The 18,226-nt window shown below is 43.5% G+C and overlaps 1 protein-coding gene across 1 annotated transcript in view; it reads right to left on the reverse strand.

The window, feature by feature from the left end:
• LAMA3 (laminin subunit alpha 3) overlaps window positions 1-18,226 on the reverse strand; it is a 254,797-nt gene that overhangs the window by 209,887 nt on the left and 26,684 nt on the right. The gene's annotated exons all lie outside the window — the stretch shown is intronic.

An 18,226-nucleotide genomic window follows, 5' to 3' on the forward strand; every position in this document is an offset into this window, starting at 1 on the left:
GAGAGGGAACACAAGCAGGGGAAGTGGGAGAGGGAGAAGCAGGCTTTCCGCCGAGCAGGGAGCCCGATGCAGGGCTCGATCCCAGGACCCCGGGATCATGACCTGAGCCGAAGGCAGATGCTTAACGACTGAGCCACCCAGGCGCCCCTGCACACTGATTCTTTACTCATGCATTTGACTCCCCAAGAAGAATGTGAAGTCCCAGAAGACAAGGAAGGATCCTATGGTATTGTCATTTATAAGAAATATATAGTTGGTCTTGTCCCATTTCTGGCACACAGCTCTGAAAATCTTTGGAGTTTCCTAAATGATAAGAGTGCTAAATGTGCCTTTTGTTATATTAATAAGATTTCTTGGAAAGCCCCTCGGCCACCTAAGGGTGGGGGCCAGCTGCCAGAGCCACCAACCCCAGTGTTTATAGGGTTGTAACTCTCAGTCCCACCCCCTGACCTTCCTAGAGGGAAAAGGGCTGGAGGTTGAATCAATCACCAATGGCCAATGATTTAATCAGTCATGCCTGTGTAATAGAGCTTCCATAAAAATCCAAAAGGACAAAGTTCAGAGAGCTTCGGGGTGGGTGAGCACATGAGGATTTGGGGAGAGTGGTGCGCCCCGAGAGGTCAGGGAAGCTCCAGGTCCTTTCCCACACACCTGGTCCGAGGCATCCCTTTCATCCAGCTGTTCCTACGAGTTCGACCCTTTTTTAATAAACTGGTCGTCTAGTAAATAAAAGGTTTCTCTGAGTTCTGTGAGCCACTCTGGCAAATTAATCAAACCAGAGGAGGAGCTTGCAGGGACTTCCAATCTATCACTGGGTAGGTCAGAAGCACAGGGGATAGCCCGGACTGGCCGCTGGGGTCTGAAGTGAGGGTGGGGTGGAGTCTGCCAGGACTGAGCCCTTAATCTGTGGGATCTGATGCTATTTCCAGGTAGACTGTGTCAAAATAGAGCTGAATTGTAGGATGCCCAGCTAGTGTCCAAGAGTTGCTTGGATGTGTGGGGGAAACCGCACACATTGGAACTGGCGTTAGAATCGGAGATCCCATCCCAAATGCCTGGGAAGGAGAAGGGGGACAGAGAGGCCCCAGCTGCTAAGGGATGATGCAGGGGCCTGATGGCAGTGGGGCACTGGGCCAGCTCAAAGCCAGCCAAGTGCCGCTCACTGAGCTGGAAGCCCCAGGTTCCTTTGCTCTGCTCCCTGAGCTGCGGCTTAGTCCCAGAACCCGAAGGTCTGTCCCTGCTGGGATTAGTGCCCTGAGCGTGAGGAAATGCAGGGTCAAGAAATAGAAGAACCGGGCAAGTGGTTGCAGCAGCAAGTGAAAGGACAAAAAGGTGCCACCTTCAAGAAGGATCGGGCGAGTAGAATCACTAAGATAATAGTAAGAAGAAGGAGAAGGAAGAGGAAAAAATAGCATTTACTGAGGATTTAGATGTGCTTATATGTTTCAGTAGCCGTTACCACACATAACCCTGGCCTATTGGTACTAATATTATCTCTGCTTCATAGATGCAGAAACCAAAGTTTGGAGAAGATGAAGAACATGTCTGTAGTCACACAGTGAGTAAGTAACAAAGCACAGACCTGAGCCCACATCTGTCTGTTCCAAAAACCTGGACTTTCATACAATTGATGACCCTGCTGTGGGGGACAGTTAAGGGCCCAAGTGGGCTAAAGCTGAGGGAGCTTGGTCCTTTGTTTGAGGAGCCTCTCCTCCTTGGTGGTTCTGCCTGTGCCAGAAGTTGCTGCACAGCCTGATTTTCCAGCCCCTGTGTGTACCATGCTCTAGAAGGCCAGGAACAACAGGAATATAATGAGTTACTTGGCTGCCAGGATGCTTTGCCCTAATCCCTGGGTCAGTGTGTCCCTAGCATCGTGTGCCTTTGGGAGGTTTTGCCTACTCCTCCCAGACTTCATCTTGCATCTTCTCCACCGCATGCCCTGCTTCCAGCTCATCCTAGCCTTGCTCTTCGCCTCCCAGGGAGGCCTGATGACAAGTAGGGTGTCCTCCAGCCCCCTGCTGCTCAGAGTGTGGCCCACGGGCCAGCAACTGGAACATCAATGGAGCGCATCTCAGAAATACAGAATCTAAGGGCACGCCTGCAGCCTTCTGAGTCAGAAATGTTATTTGAATAGATGACTCAGATGTCCATTAAAGTTTGAGAAGCCCTGGCCCCGCCCATAATATACATCCTTTTTCCCATCAGGAGTGCATTGCCAGTGTTTCTGTTCCTCCTATGGAAACCTGATCTCAAGCGAATTGTAAGTCGGTGTTTGTTTCCTCTCTCATCATTGGCCTTTTGACAGCTTTAGCCTCAGCTAAAGGAATTCCAGGCTTGGTGAACAGCCTGCTCTACATCCGGAAATCACACCATGCCCACGGCTGCCAAACCATCTCTACAGAAAGCTGAGCGTGTTTCTCTTGCAACGGACTCTATGTCTTCTCCATGCCGTGATTACAGACCAGTTTGGGGAGCAAAATAAGTATCTTCAAGAAGCCAAATTACAATCTATTTGTGCAAGCCTATCTTCTATGGGATAACATGTCGAGTAAGAAAATTCAGCATAGAACATACTCTATTAAGCCCCAAATGTTCTCCAAAGTAAGCAATAACTCTTAACAAAAACAGAAATAATGGCTAGGAAGAGGTACAACGTGGGTGGCAAGGGGTCTTTGGAAAGAATGCTTTGAGGAGACATTATGAGTCATGATCTGACTGCTTAGGATGAATCCCTATGTATTTAGAAATGAACCCACACTCTGCTATCAACACACCCATTATTTTTCCTACTGTTACTGGAAACATTTAAGAGTAAAAAAAAAAAATCTGGGAGTGAAACAGTACAATAGCTATGGTGAGGCCTTATAATTAAAAGATATATTTGCCCTAAAGGGAGGAGGTGCGAATCAGTAATAAAAGAAAATAGCTGAGTAAGAGCAGGCTCTTTGTCCATTATGTATTATTAAAGGAACATTATAACCTGGCATGCTCGCCACAGGCCCTGGTGCTTGGTCATTCAGCTTGACGTTGCGTATTGCTGGAACAATTCACTTAGAAAGAAACAAAATCCAAAACTGAGCCACACCAGCTAACAAAGCTTGAATGGTTTCTACAGAATTGCAGTGTGCTTCCCGAAATGACTCAAAAATATCATTTAACACTATAAAATAGGAAACATTTCTATATGAATATACAAATATACAATGTTTCAGGCTTTGGAGAATCATTAAGTAAGGTAAAATATGTCTTGACAGTTTATTCTAAGTGGCAACCAAATGTATGACTAGAATGAAAACAGAGATTTTATTTTACTGTTTCATTAATCTATTGCATGTACTCATCTACAGCCTTTTTGTTTAAGAAAAAAAAAAAAAGGTGGAGGGGCGCCTGGGTGGGTCAGTCGGTTTAGACATCTGACTCTTGATTTCAGCTCTGGTCATGATCTCAGGATAGTGAGATCGAGCCCAGAGTCGGGCTCCATGATCATCATGGATTCCCTCTCTCTCTCTCTCTCTCTCTAATAAATAAATAAATAAAATCTTTTAGAAAAAAGAGAAAAGATAGGGAGGGTTATAAAGCTCTAAATCCTAAAGGATGTAAAGAAATTAATAAAAATGAAAAACAAACAGACATAAATGAGTAAAAGGAAAATTGTTGGTAGGGATGAACTGTTAAGCCCATAATGCAGTTGGCACACAAAATGCAGGTCAGGACGCTCTACGCACTCGCATGGCAAAATGCAGGTCATGACGCTCTACGCACTCGCTCCAGTGATGTAAATTTGCCTCTAGTAGCCAATATAAAGAAGGAAACTGGACCCCAGGATCCATATGCTTCGTTTCGGTTTTTAATGCCACTTAGAAGTACAACTATTGGGGGGACTAAAATAGTCCCCCAAATAGTTGGGGGAATCTCAAATGGATCCTCACAAGGGGACACTGTGGAAAGTGATGGACAACATTCTGAGCAAGGGACAGCAGTTACAAGCAAACACCGAAAATGACCGAAAGCCCAACTTTTCATTATGTCTTCAATATGCTCCAAGTTACAAGTGATACATATTTTAGTATCTATTTCATATGTATTGCTTTTGGTATGTGAGGGACATCTGCAAATCAGGCAGATAGGAGAAAGGGACTTTCTGCATCCCCAATTCATTCATACATTAAACATACATTCACTGAATTATTTCAATGCACCAGGCATCCTCCATAACAAGGAACAGAACGCCTTGCTTATTTCATAGTCATAATTCAGTTAAGCTTGGGAGCTTCCTCTCTCTCTCTCTCTCTCTCTCTCTCTCACACACACACACACACACATTATATGTACTTTTTGAAAAACTTCTTAGTCACCTCCTCAGTAATTCCCTTTCATTCTTTCAGAGATGACAATTGAGGGATTTGGGTAAATTTCAGTCACTTGAAAAGCCTCCTTCACAAGTCAGAGTGCTGGGTGTCACTCAGAGCTCAGCGGGAGACAGAGGACTCTACTAGAATGAAGTCATTGGGTAGAGTTTAATCAATCAGCTGTTTACAAAGGAGTGGGCAGGGGTGATGGTGAAGCCCCTCGGAGCTAACGACATCTGAGAGCTCTCCCCACCATGGATCTCAAGGGCAAGGAGAGGAAGCAGAGCCTGGAGCCAAGACAGGGCTGTTGCTGTAAGAGCAAGTTGCCAGCCAGGAGCCAAGAGCCTCAGTAGAAGACCTGCAATCCTGCAATGGCAGGGCTGGGGGGGGGGGGGGGCGGTGGGGAGGAAAGGGGACCATCTAGGTCACAAGAGGGCTCGGGGCCACATCTTAAATAATTAATAAATGTATCTGGAACGGCACAACCAAATTCAAGCCAGGGAAGAGTCTTAAGGTCACAGAAATGAGAGGCAGACTTTTCAGGAGGGGACACAATGGGCATTAATATCATTGAAGAAAAATTGCCGTCCGGGGTCTAGAGTGTGGCCCGTGGGCTGTTTGGTACTCGTCTACAATGAAACAAGGACAGAAATGCGGAGGAAGCATGTCAAAGCCTTTCTAACAATTCGGAAGAATAAGTTGTTTTGTATCTAGGTTTTTTTAAGATTTTATTTATTTATTTATTTGGGACAGAGAGCACGTGCACACTTGAGCAGGGGGAGGGGCAGAGGGAGAATCTCAAGCAGACTCAGTGCTCTGAGCTCAGAGCCCACGGTGGCAGGGCTCAATCTCAGGACCCTGAGATCATGACCTGAGCCGAAATCAAGAGTCGGGAGGCTCAACGGAGCAGCAAGGGTGGGAGCTGCCCAGGCTGAAAATGAGCAGGATTTTCAGGGACAGGGATGTGAACAGGCCGTGGGTTGGGTGGTGGTTTGTGTAGCTGTGTGGACAGTGGGGGTGGGGAGGCATGCATGCACAAAGGTGGGCAGGAAAGCAGCGTCCAGGACTGCGTGGATGGCTGGCCAGGAGAGTAAGGAAATGAGTTTAAACGGGCATGTGTGCAAGCCATAGCAACCCCACTAACCGGGGCAAGCCAGGGCAGCCCGGGGAAGGTGTCAGACCCACCTGTCCTAAACGCCAGGACTTTCAGGTCCAGCCCTGCCCAGGCCTGAGCAGTGTGAGGGAGATGCCCTCACCCTGAAATGCAGGAATTTGCAAAATTGCTGCCCTCCACCCCGGTCCCTCAGCCCTCACTCCCCAGGCCGGCGGGAGGGGGCCGGATGCTGCCTTCCACGCCCTCCAGCTCCCCTCGGCCGGGCCCTGCGGCCTGCTCTCTCACCCTGCGCTAGCTGCCCCACGGCTCCGCCCGCCTGCACCCTCTGGCAGAGACTCCAGCCTGAATTCCCGCCGCTGGGGATCTCAGATATCCCCAACCGGAAGAGAGCGCTGCCACCTCTCCCAGCCCCCGGGGGCCCTGGCCGTAGGCCGCCCCCTCCATCCCTCCAGGGGGCTCAGGACACTGTGTGCTTGTAACAGGCCCTGTGGGAGGGATGAGGGATGAGAGTCTGCTGAGCTAGGACAACTGTGAGAGGCAGGCGAAAGAACCAAATGTTCCACCCCAGTTATTCTATGAGGTTGAGAAACGACAGAGGTAAACATACCATCTCGTTGCTCAAGGTGCTTGAAACCTATGGAACGGAGCATGTCATGGAGGATGGACTGAGTCGGGAATTCCTCAACTGTAGAATGTTCACAAGGGTGGTTTGAGAGTCAAAGAGAGAAGTGCAAATAGCCCAGGAGCTTGCTGTTGAGTCAGAGAGACAGGAGCCTGAAGCATCCTTGTCTGCAGGCTACACGGCCAAGGAATCCACCTGTGTAAGCGCAGCGGGAACTGCACGACCGCTGGGACCTAGGGAAACGGGACCGGCCCCTCTGGTCTGGAGGGCACTGCAGGACCCCTGGGGAGGTACGCCGTCCACACCGCCTGCACCAGGAGGCCACCCGTAGGTCCGGCTGTGGCCAGGCAGACAGCCTGGTCTTCATGGAACCGAGCCTCCTTGGGGAGCCCTAACCTTCCCAACCAGCTCCATGGGGCACCACTCTGGGGCTGGACGGGGACAGCCAGGGACACACACGCACAGCACCCCTCCTGAAGGCCGGTAGTGACCACGAGAAGAGGTGCTGGTTTGATTCGGCTTAAGTTTTTCCCTAAAGGAAAGAAACACATGGGGCGCCTGGGTGGCTCAGGTGGTTAAGCATCTGCCTTCGGCTCAGGTCATGATCTCCAGGTCGTGGGATCGAGCCCCACGTCAGGCTCCCAGCTCAGCGGGGAGTCTGCTTCTCCCTCTCCCTCTGCTTGTGCTCTGTCTCTCTCTCAAATGAATAAATAAAATCTTTAAAAACAAAAAAAAAGGGGGCGCCTGGGTGGCTCAGTCGTTAAGCGTCTGCCTTCGGCTCAGGTCATGATCTCCGGGTCGTGGGATAGAGCCCCGCATCGGGCTCCCTGCTCACCGGGAAGCCTGATTCTCCCTCTCCCACTCCCCCTGCTTGTGCTCTCTCTCTCTCTCGCTGTCTCTCTCTCTGCCAAATAAATGAATAAAATCTTTAAAGAACAAAAAAAAAAAAAAAAGGAAAGAAACACAATGGGAGAATGTAAAGTGAAAAAGCAAAAGTGAAAAAGCAAAAGTGAAGCGAAACATAGAAATTGGAATAGGGAAAGAAGGGCCTTCAGGAAGACAAGAGTAAAGGAAGGTCGTTGGGTTGCATACAGGGGCTCCAGGGTCACTGAGTGGAGGCAGGAGCCGGGCTCTATGGGGCTGGAAGTCAGCAGGCAGAGGGAGGGGGCATTGGGCCCAAGGACTCCCCCGAGACATTGTATTTAACTTGAGCTTTCGTTGGAACCGTGGTGAAGAATTTGTGAAATTCAGTTTTTCTTTAAATATGCTTGCCAATAATAGTAATAGGAAAACTGCCATGATTTAAAGCCAAAATATGCCTGAAATCACAGAAGGTTCACAAGGGAAGAACATAAAATAGTTTTCAAGATTAGCTGAGGAATAAAATAGGCTCTTAAAAAAAAATCAATTTCCATTTACTGGGCATTTTTCTGGTTCTGTTGACTTTTAAAGATCTCTAGCAGGCCGACCTCACTCAGGATGAAGTGGTCAGAAGTTTGTATTGGGGGATGGAGGGCATCAAGAAAATGCCAAGTAAGCTTTTTCGTCAATACCTCAAATCTCACCAAGAATAATTGTTCCTTTTGTCTTCTCTATACCGAACTCTTCTGTTTTTCCCAAAAAGGAAATATCTTCCCAATTAGCTTTATTATCTTTATGTACAAGCTCATTGAAAAAAATAGACATAATAACTAATATGGACTGAGCTCTTACAGCATGTGAGGCATAATTTTAAAAGTTTTTTCTATATTACCTTCGTAATTCCTCCCGACAACCCTACGGGGGTGGTACTAGGTTCATCCCCAAATTTCAGATGAAGACATTAGAGAAGCCCTGGAGACAGTAACTAGACGGTCTAGTGTCACACAGCTTGAAAGGTGTGAAGCCAGATTTGTACCTAAGAAATAATCCAGAGCATCAATATGAACTACACTGTAAATGGGATTTACAGAGGAAAGTAAAAATCACCAAATAATCCCACCATCCAGAGAAAAGCATTCTTAGCATTTTAGATTCTCTCTTTTCTGACTTTTTTCTGTGCTTATATACACAAAGAAAATGAAATCATACCATACTATATATGCAGCTTACATAACAGTTTGATTTCTCTTCTTCACGACTTAGCACAGACATTTGTGTCAGTAAAAATCCCGTCAGTGGCATCATTCTGATGGCTGACAATCCACTGCATGAATCAGTCCCCTTTTATTGGACCTGAGATTGTTTCCCAGTTATGTTATATGAACAATGCTCCCGAGAATACCCTTGCTCAAATATTTTGAGCATTTATCTCATTGTTTCCTTAGGTTAAACTCCTAGCAGTAGTTCCATGACAAAAATAGAGAGTAATTTTTTTTTTAAAATGTAAACATTCTCGGATGATACAACATCAGCACAGAGTTTCCAGAACTTTAGAGTGAATATATTTATATACTTCACTCGCTTAGAAGAAATAAAGCAGTGTAAGCTTATTGGAAGCACAGAAAAGGAGAGAAGGAAGTGTGTCGATAATGATTTCTCTAAGTAATAATAATAATATTCCACATTTGTCTCATGCTTTTTGAGGGTCAGAGCACATTCACAAACATCATTCACAAGCATCTCTAACCATAAGTTTCACTCAGGGGTCAAGGCCTGATTTCCCAGACATTATTTCCTTTAATAGTGTTTAAATATCTTGGAACCTACTGACTTACATATATTATCGGTGCTATTTGAGATAGTGATCCACAGAGCTAAACAAAGTTGGCATCTCAGGGATTCCAGTCTATTGCTCTGGATCCACGCAGCTTCCTTGAATTTTTCACATATAAAGAGAAAATTCCAGATTGCAAGCCTCTTCTTAATGTATAAATCCCTTAAAAGGCACTTTAAAGGCAATTAACATTGTTTAGGTTACTAAGCAATTAACATTTTTAGGTTACTACATAAAGAATAAAGAAATAGCATAAAGAATAAAAATGAAAAAAATGAAAAAATTCAGAAAAAGAATAAAATTGCATCCCCAGTAGCCCAGGAGATTTTGTTGGTCCCTATTCTATCCACTAACAAATAATTTGCTTTCAAAGGTTGAGTCTCATGATTATATATGTCTGTTAATAGAATACAAATTACAAATTTGTTCTGAGTAAAATCTTTATCTTCTAATGATGTTATAGCTGTAGAACACTTAAATGGTGTTGCAAAGAGACCCAAATGTCGTAAGTGGGACCAACCATACAGTTAATTACAGAGCCAAGGCTAGTCTACCCTATCCTAGAGATTTGGTCTCACAGCAACATACTTTCACTAGCACTATACTCTGGGAAGTTCAGACTAACCCTGAGTCATCCTTGTTTCATTCTACATTCACTTGGTATATTTACTGAGCATCTACTATGTGCTGAAAATTGTGCAAGATGCTGGCAGCAGGACACCATATAGTGAACAAAACAAGACACAGTCCCTGTCTTTCTGAAGCTCTTGGTCTAGACAATTCCTGGAATCTAGAAGTTCGGGTCAAATCTAAGAGTCATCCACTTTCTGGATGGAACTACATCCACCCAGAGACCCAACTGAGTCCGACTTTTAGTGACCTCGTCCACCTGGCATCCCTAGAACCAATTTAATCTCCAAAATGCCTTAGCCCAAGAAGAGGCAGAAACCAACCCAGGTCTTCCTCCCATCTGAGTCAGAACTGACAAGGGCTACAAAGAATGTTTTGGATTCATCCGCCAAAGTCTCATAAAAGTTAAAAGAAGGCAAGGGAAAAAAAGATCCTAGGCCTTCTACATACTAAATTCACTCTCAGATGGTTGGATACTGTATTTGCCCTTGGCCCCTGGGGACTTCACCAACTATGCTGAGTTCATGAAAAAAGAGAGTAATGGCACGTTTCTGTGTGACCTATTTTTTCTTTTAAAGTTATAATGCTTTTTCCTTTGTTACTCTTAATCTGAAAGCATTAGAACCATTTTCTGAATTTTCTACTTATTGCATTCTAAATACCTTTTTCCTAGTGTTCACTTGTGCAGACACCTATAGGGTGCTCAGAGTCTCAGCCTAAGCCCCCTTTCTTCCCTGCCTTCATTCGGGTCCTCTCTAAACCCAGCTCTGAGACAAAGACTGGGTAGTTTATTTGGGAGTAGATCTCAAGAAGCATAAATGGGAAGCAAGGGGGACACAGAGGAGGGAGAAAAGCCAGTGGCTGATAATTCTAGTGGAGATACTCTAAAGAACTGTCCCTTGGAGAGGCAGAGAAATAGGGAATTTTTCCACCAATTCCTCTTCCTCCTGAGTTGAGGGATGCCCCTGGGGACATTAAATCCTGTACTTCCCAGCTGGTCTGTACGCAGGCTCAGAAGCTGAACTCATTATATTTGGCCAGATGAGATGAAAGTTTCCTATAAAACACTGTGTTCTGATTCTAAAACTGATGAGTACAGCATCATTGAATGAACTTCAACAGCCTGAGAAAATATAACTATCTCTAGTGAATCACAGAAACTTCCTACGTTTGCCTCCTTGTAAGGGGGACACTGTCCTTCAAGACCGAGTCCGGAAAGTGATGCTTTTTTTATTTGCCAAACTGTGTTGTCCAAGAAAAACGACCAGGAAAACCACCAACTAGTCCAAAAGGACATGGAGAAAAGTGACAACAGAAGCTGCCAAATTGACTACAGCACATCGAAATCAAATGTCAGTTCTCAGTAGCTGGAAAAAAAAAAAGTGACATGGTAATAACAAATTTAGGGCCTATAGTTTATGTCCCAATCATGCATCAAAATTCACACTTCCAAAAAAAAAATTCACACTTCCCTACATCTAAGGTCTGTAGGTCACTATTCAGTTATTCAGCGACACTTTCATGGCTAATTTCAGCAAAAAGAAGAAAATACAGATCTCGCCAAGAAGGCATACATTATGAATCTTACTAGACCAAACCTACTTGTTAGAGCACACATTGCTTCAACACCAAGAGGAAAGAAATGTCTTCAGTCTGACATCATTGATGTTGCTCTTCCTATTTCTGGGCTTTTCTAGAGTATTTTCTACAGTACTGTATATAGTGTTTTCTAGAGGAGCAGAAGTAATGAGTCTGCTTAATAATGAGCATTTATTGAAATTCACTTTATTTTACTAAATAAAAATTTATTTCAAAACCACTGGCCTAAAGAGGTTTAAAAGTGAAGCAGTTCACTTGTTCAAACCTCAGAGCAATCCCATGGGGTAAGTATAATTATTATCTCCCTTTCAAAGGAGGAAACTGCAGCACAGAGCACACAAGCATGTTGCTCAGGGTCACACAGCGAGTAAGCAGTGCACCAGAGCGCAAACCAGCACAGGCTGACTCCAGGACCCACCATCAACCCCCACTCAGAGCAGCCTCCCCAGTCTGCTGACCCAGTCGGTCAGGCGTTGGGTGAGCACAATCTTCATGCAGAAGGAGGCATGGCTAATGTCTGTCAGCAACCAGAAAGTTACTAAATTGTTCCCACGTTGATATTTTTTTTAATTCAACTGTCTTGATTAGAGATTTTTCAGTATATCAAAAGGGTGCTTTTAAAAGGTAAGTTTTTAAAAAAAAAAAAATAGCTTTAGGGGAGAAAAAGGAAATCCAACAGGCATATTGGTATGATAGCTACACATCGTTTTGATGGGTTAAAATTCCCAGCTAAGTACAGAAATCTTCAGTGTAATAACTGGTATAATAGGTAAATTCGGGTCATTATAGGCAAAATCTCTAATGAATTAAGGACAGAGGTGAGTTATTAGAGGGAGAAGACTAATTCATAGTTGAAATTGGACTTAGATGAAAATTGTTGGTGAAAATATTCTTAGAAGAGGGCTAATTTCACATAACATATGAGTTGAAGAGGTGGACCGCCCTTCTATCACCAAACTATCCCCAACCAAAATGAAGATAACACACTCATTTGAAGAAATCTCACTATCATCGATTTCCAGTCTTTGGGATGCATTGCCTTTTTGATTGCTTTCAAGCAATACTGTTTTGGGAGAAATTTTTTCTTTCTTTTCAATTGAAGTATAGTTAACATACAATGTTATATCAGTTTCAGGTGTACAATATAATGATTCAACAATTCAATACATGACTCAGTGCTCATCACGATAAGTGTATTCTTAATCCCATTCATCTATTTTACCCATCCCCCCCACCTCCCCTCTGGTAACCATCAGTGTGTTGTTCCCTATAGTTGAGAGTCTGTTTTTTGGTTTGTCGCTTTTTTTCTTTGTTCATTTGTTTTGTTTCTTAAATTCCACGTATGAGTGAAATCATATGGTATTTGTCTTTCTCTGACTTATTGCACTTAGCATAATATCCTCTAACTCTATCCATGTTGTTGCAAATGGCGAGATTTCATTCTTGTTATGGCTGAGTAATATTCCATTGTATGTATATACACCACATCTTCTTTATCCAATCATGGATCAGTGGACACTTAGGTTGCTTCCATAATTTGGCTATTGTAAATAATGCTGCGATAAACCTAGGGGTGCATATAGGTTTTCAAACTAGTGTTTCCGTTTTCTTTGGGTAAATACCCAGAAGTGGAATTACTGGATCATATGGTGATTCTATTTTTCATTTCTTGAGGCACCTCCATACTGTTTTCCAGAGTGGCTGCACCAGTCTGCATTCCCACCCACAGTGCACGAGGCTTCTTGCAGCCCCACCCACCAACAAAAGCCTCTCAAGAAAACCACCCTGCAGGTCGATGTGATTACAGCCACAGCAGACGGGCTGAGGGCAGGCATCTGGTCAAGCAGTATTTCCTATATGAACCGTACTCTGTGCACCACTATGGCCAGCAGAAAGACTGGCTTAAACATCAGTATTAGTACTATTATCAGTATTGGTGTTAATGTTGTTGTGTATCTCCTATTATGAATCAGTTACTAGCCTCTTCTTTACCCGACTTTCAATAGCTCTTCCCCCATTTCTTCTCTCCTCATTGCTTAGGAACTCTCCAAATTAGATTTCTGTACTCCAAGCTTCATTTCCTTTCCCATTCTCTCTTAATCTCCCTGCAGTCAGGTTTTCAATCAGAGCCACCAGGAACCTCCATATGAGTGAATCCAATGGCGAATTATCAGTCATTACCTGTCCTATGTGACTTGACCCTGTACTTGACACCGTCACTCTCTCTTTTTTTTTCCTTGGAACACTCTCTTTCATGAACTCTTTGTTGATGTGTTCGAGTTCTACTGAGGTGTATCTCACACACCATTCAATTCACTCATCTAAATGTACAGTCCAAAGGTTTGTAGTATGTTCACAAAGTTGTCCAATCAATCACATTCAATTTTCATCTGTCCCCCCCAAAACAAGCCATACCTCCCAGGAGTCATCCCTCACTTCCGTCCAAAACCCCCAGCCCTAGGCAGCCACTAAGCTACTATTGTTCTGCATCTATAGAGTTTCCTATCTGTAGATTTCATATCCGTGGAAGCATATGATGCATGCTCTTTTGTGACTGGCTTCTCTCAAGCATCATGTTTTCAAGGTTCACCCGTGTTGTAGCATTCATCAGAAATTCACTCCTTTTTATTGTTGAATAATATTCCATTGTGTGGATATGGATATTTGGCTTATTTATTCATACACTGATGGACATTTGAGTTGTTCCCACTTTTTGGCTATTACGAATAATGATATTACGTACATTGATGAACAAGTTTTTCTGTGTATGTTTTCATTTTTCTTAAAAACATAACTAGGAATGGAATTGCTGGGTCATATGGTAACTCTGTGTTTAACCTTTTTTTTAAAAGAAAGATTTTATTTATTTATTTGAGAGAGAGCATGCGCATGCATGCGCATAAGAGCCAGGGGAAGGGTAGAGAGGGAGAAGCAGATTCCCTGCTGAGCAGGGAGCCTGATGCAGAGCTTAATCCCCGGACCCTGGGATCATGACCTGAGCCGAAGGCAGACGCTTAACCAACTGAGCCACCCAGGAACTACCAAACTGTTTTCCAAAGCAGCTATGCCATTTTATTCTGACATTAACAATGTATTAGAGTTCCAATCTCTCCAGAGCCTCACCAATACTTGTATTACCTATCTCTTTGATTATAGCCACCCAACTGAGTGTAAAGTGGTATCTCATTGTGGTTTAAACTTACATTTCCCTGATGGCTAATGATATTGAGCATCTTTTCATATGCTTTTTGGCCATTCGTGTATCTTCTTTGGAGAACTGCCTATTCAGATCCTTTGACCATTTTTTTAAATTAGGCTCTCTGTCTTTGTATTACAGAGCTATAAGACAGCCTCCCTTTTGATATACTTCACCTAGCTTCAGGACACCACACTCTCTTATTTCTTCCCATCTGTCATTCCATACCAGTCTTCTTTACTGGTTCCTTCTCTTTTCCAGGACTTCTTAATATTGGAGAGCCTATGGCTCAGCCTTAGATCCTCTTCTCTTCTCACTCTCATGCAGTCTCGTAGGTTAACACAATCTACGTGCCATTGATTTCCAAATGTCTATTTCAGTAGGAGCTTCACCTGCATGAGGCAGCCTCGGACAATGCACTGGGGAAGCACTCTCTGCCCTGAAGATCCAGTGTGTCTCAACCCCTACTAAGTGTCACTGGATAAGGAGAAGTTCATTCTGGCTCCAGAGGCAGCAGCACTAATGGGAACCAAGCAGGAGCCCAGAAACCAGATGAACACAGCAGATTAGATAGTATGCACCAGCTCTGAAAACAAAATTGTCATTGGAACCACAAGTTGCAAAAGCAGGCCAGAACCTACATATTAAACCTAAACAGGGTGACCATCTGCTAAGTTGGGAGATTTAAATAGGATTTAGAGTCTCCTAATATAATATCTAAAATGTCCAGAACACAATTGGAAATCACTCATCATACCAAAAACCAGGGGAAAATAACAACTTGAATGAGAAAAAACAATCAACAGACCCCAACATGAGATGATGAAACAGATGATAGAATTATCTGACCAAAACTTTAAAGTAGCAAAATGTTTCAGTGAGTAAGTATAAATATTCTTGAAGTAAATTAAAATATATAAAATCTCAGCCAAGGAATAGAAGATTTAAAAAAAAAACAAGTGGTAATTACATAACTGAAAAAAATATAATAACTAAAATTTAAAACTCACTAAATGGGCTAGATAGGAGAACAAATATGAAAGAGAAAGGAATCATGGAATTTCAAGATAGAACAATACAATTACCTAATCTGAAAAACAGACAGAAAAGCAACTGAAAAAAATAAATGAACAGAGCCTCAGGGACCTGTGGAACAATAATAAAAGATCTAACAATATCATCAATATTCCAGAAAGAGAGAAGTTGAACTCGTGGAAACAGAGGGTAGATTGGTGGTTAGCAGGGGCTAGGGAGTGGGAGAAATGAGGAGATGCTGCTCAGACAAGCTCCCACCTTAGAGACTTTGCAGAGCTGTTCCCTTGTCTGGGTGACTGATATCTGCATGATGAATGCCTTTACCCGCTTCTAGTCTTTGTTCAATAAGCTCTCTCCTGACCATCCTACCTAAAACTGCAAACCCGCCTTGTCCTGGGCCTTATGATCCTCTTACCCTGATCTACTTTTTCATTTTTTCCATAGCTGCTATCAGCTTCTAACATATTATATTTACTGATATATATTTTTGTTGGCTGTCTCCCATGAGGGAAGGAATCTCCATCTCGTTGTTCTTTTATGTAACACAAATACCTAGAACAGCGCCTGACATATAGAATAGTCAACAAATAAATACTTGTTGAAGGAATAGGGTGAAACAGATAGGAGGCACTCCCAAGTCTGAAAGAGGAAAGAAGGTGCATTCGTTTTTCTATTGCTGCTTAACAAATGAACACAAATTTAGTGGCTTAAAACAAAGCCCTTTACGATCTTTCAGTTCTGTATTTCGGGAGTCTGGGCATGGTGGCTGCAATCAGGCTTTCGCCAGATGCCTGGAAAGACCCACTTCCAAGTTTGCACATGTTGTTGGCAGAATCCAGTTTCTTATGGTTGTAGGATTGAGGTTCCTGCTTTTTTCCTGGCTGTTGGCTGAGGCTGCTCTCAGCTTTTAGAACCCATTCTTAGATCCTTGCTGTATGGCCATCTCCATAGGTAGTTTATAATATGGTAGTTTTCCCCTTCAAGGTCAGCAGGAAATTTTCTCATGCTTCAGATCTCTTCCTTCCGGTAGGGCCCAGTCCCTTTTAAGAGCCCCCCCTAATTAGGGAGAAATCCTCCAAGATAATCTCCCTTTTGATCAACTGACTTGAGACCTTAAACACATGAGCAAAATCCCTTCATTTTTGTCATGTAATGCCACCTTACTAAGGGAGTGACTTCCATCATAGTCTCACCACACTGGAAACAGAGGGGATCACACTGGGCATGTACACTTAAGAGGAAGGCATCCCAGGGGCCATTTTAGCATACCACAGGAGGATAGGTCTAAAGTTGGGTTTTCTTGTGCACGAGCTGGTCAAACAAAGCCAAAAACTATGGTAGTCAGTGTTCATAGAATCAGGATTTCCGGGAAAGAGAATGCCATAAAAATATCTTAGTCATACCCATGTTCATAGCAGCATTACTCACAAGAGCCAAAACATGGAAGCAACTCAAGTGTCACTTGACAGATGACTAAATAAATAAATGTGAGGCATACATACAATGGAATGTTATTTAGGCTTAAAAAGGAAGGAAATTCAGACACATGCTGCGACATAGAGGAACCCTGGAGACAGGACGCTAAGTGAAGTAAGCCAGTCACAAAGGACAGATACTGTAGGATTCCACTTCTATGAGGTGTCTAGGGTCGCCCAATTCACAGAGAGAGTAGAATGATGGTTGCCTGGGGCTGGGGACAAAGGAGAATAAGGAGTTGTCGTGTAATGGGCACAGAGTGCCAGTTTTGCAAGATGAAAAAGAGTTCTCGTGACTGGTTGCACAACAATGTGAACTTAAGGCTACCGAACTGTACACTTAAACATGTCTAAGATGGGGAGCGCCTGGGTGACTCAGTCGGTTAAGTGTCCGACTCTTGATTTCAGCTCAGGTCATGATCTCAGGGTCATGGGATCAAACCCCATGTCGGGCTCCACGTTCAGCACGGAGTCGGCTTGAGATTCTCTCTCTCCCTCTGCCCCTCCCCCCACTCATGCTCTCTTTAAATAAATAAATAAAATCTTTTTAAAAAATAAAAATAAAATGTCTAAGATGGTACTTTTTTAAAATTTTATTTTATTATGTTATGTTAGTCACCATACAGTATATCACTAGTTTTTGATGTAGTGTTCCATGATTCATTGTTTGCATATAACACCCAGTGCTCCGTGCAATACATGCCCTCCTTAATATCCATCACTAGGCTAACCCATCACCCCCCCAAACCCTCAGTTTTTTTCTCAGAGTCCATAGTCTCTCATGGTTCATCTCCCCCTCTGATTTCCCCCCCCTTCATTTTTCCCTTCTTACTATCTTCTTTTTTTTTTTTAACATATAATGTATTATTTGTTTCAGAGGTACAGGTCTGTGATTCATCAGTCTTACACAATTCACAGCGCTCACCATAGCACATACCCTCCCCAATGTCTATCACCCAGCCACCCCATCCTTCCCATCCCCCACCACTCCAGCAACCCTCAGTTTGTTTCCTGAGATTAAGAGTCTCTATGGTTTGTCTCCCTCTCTGGTTTTGTCTTGTTTCATTTTTTCCTCCCTTCCCCTATGGTCCTCTGTCTTGTTTCTCAAATTCCTCATATCAGTGAGATCATATGATACTTGTCTTTCTCTAATTGACTTATTTCCCTTAGCATAATACCCTCTAGTTCCAAGATGGTACATTTTATGTCGTGTGTACTTTATCATAATAAAAAATAATAATAATAGGGGTGCCTGGGTGGTTCAGTCGTTAAGCGTCTGCCTTCAGCTCAGGTCATGATCCCGGGGTCCTGGGATGGAGCCCCACGTCGGGCTCCCTGCTTGGCGGGAAGCCTGCTTCTCCCTCTCCCACTCCCCCTGCTTGTGTTCCCTCTCTGGCTGTCTCTCTGTCAAATAAATAAAATCTAAATAATAATAATAATATCTTTGCCAGTAAAACTATTTTTGACTATTTTTAACTCTTGATAAACAAGTATGGGTGTCTGCATCATGA

The sequence above is a fragment of the Phoca vitulina genome, unplaced genomic scaffold (assembly GCF_004348235.1).
Source record: "Phoca vitulina isolate PV1807 unplaced genomic scaffold, GSC_HSeal_1.0 scaffold24, whole genome shotgun sequence".
Lineage (NCBI taxonomy): Eukaryota > Metazoa > Chordata > Mammalia > Carnivora > Phocidae > Phoca > Phoca vitulina.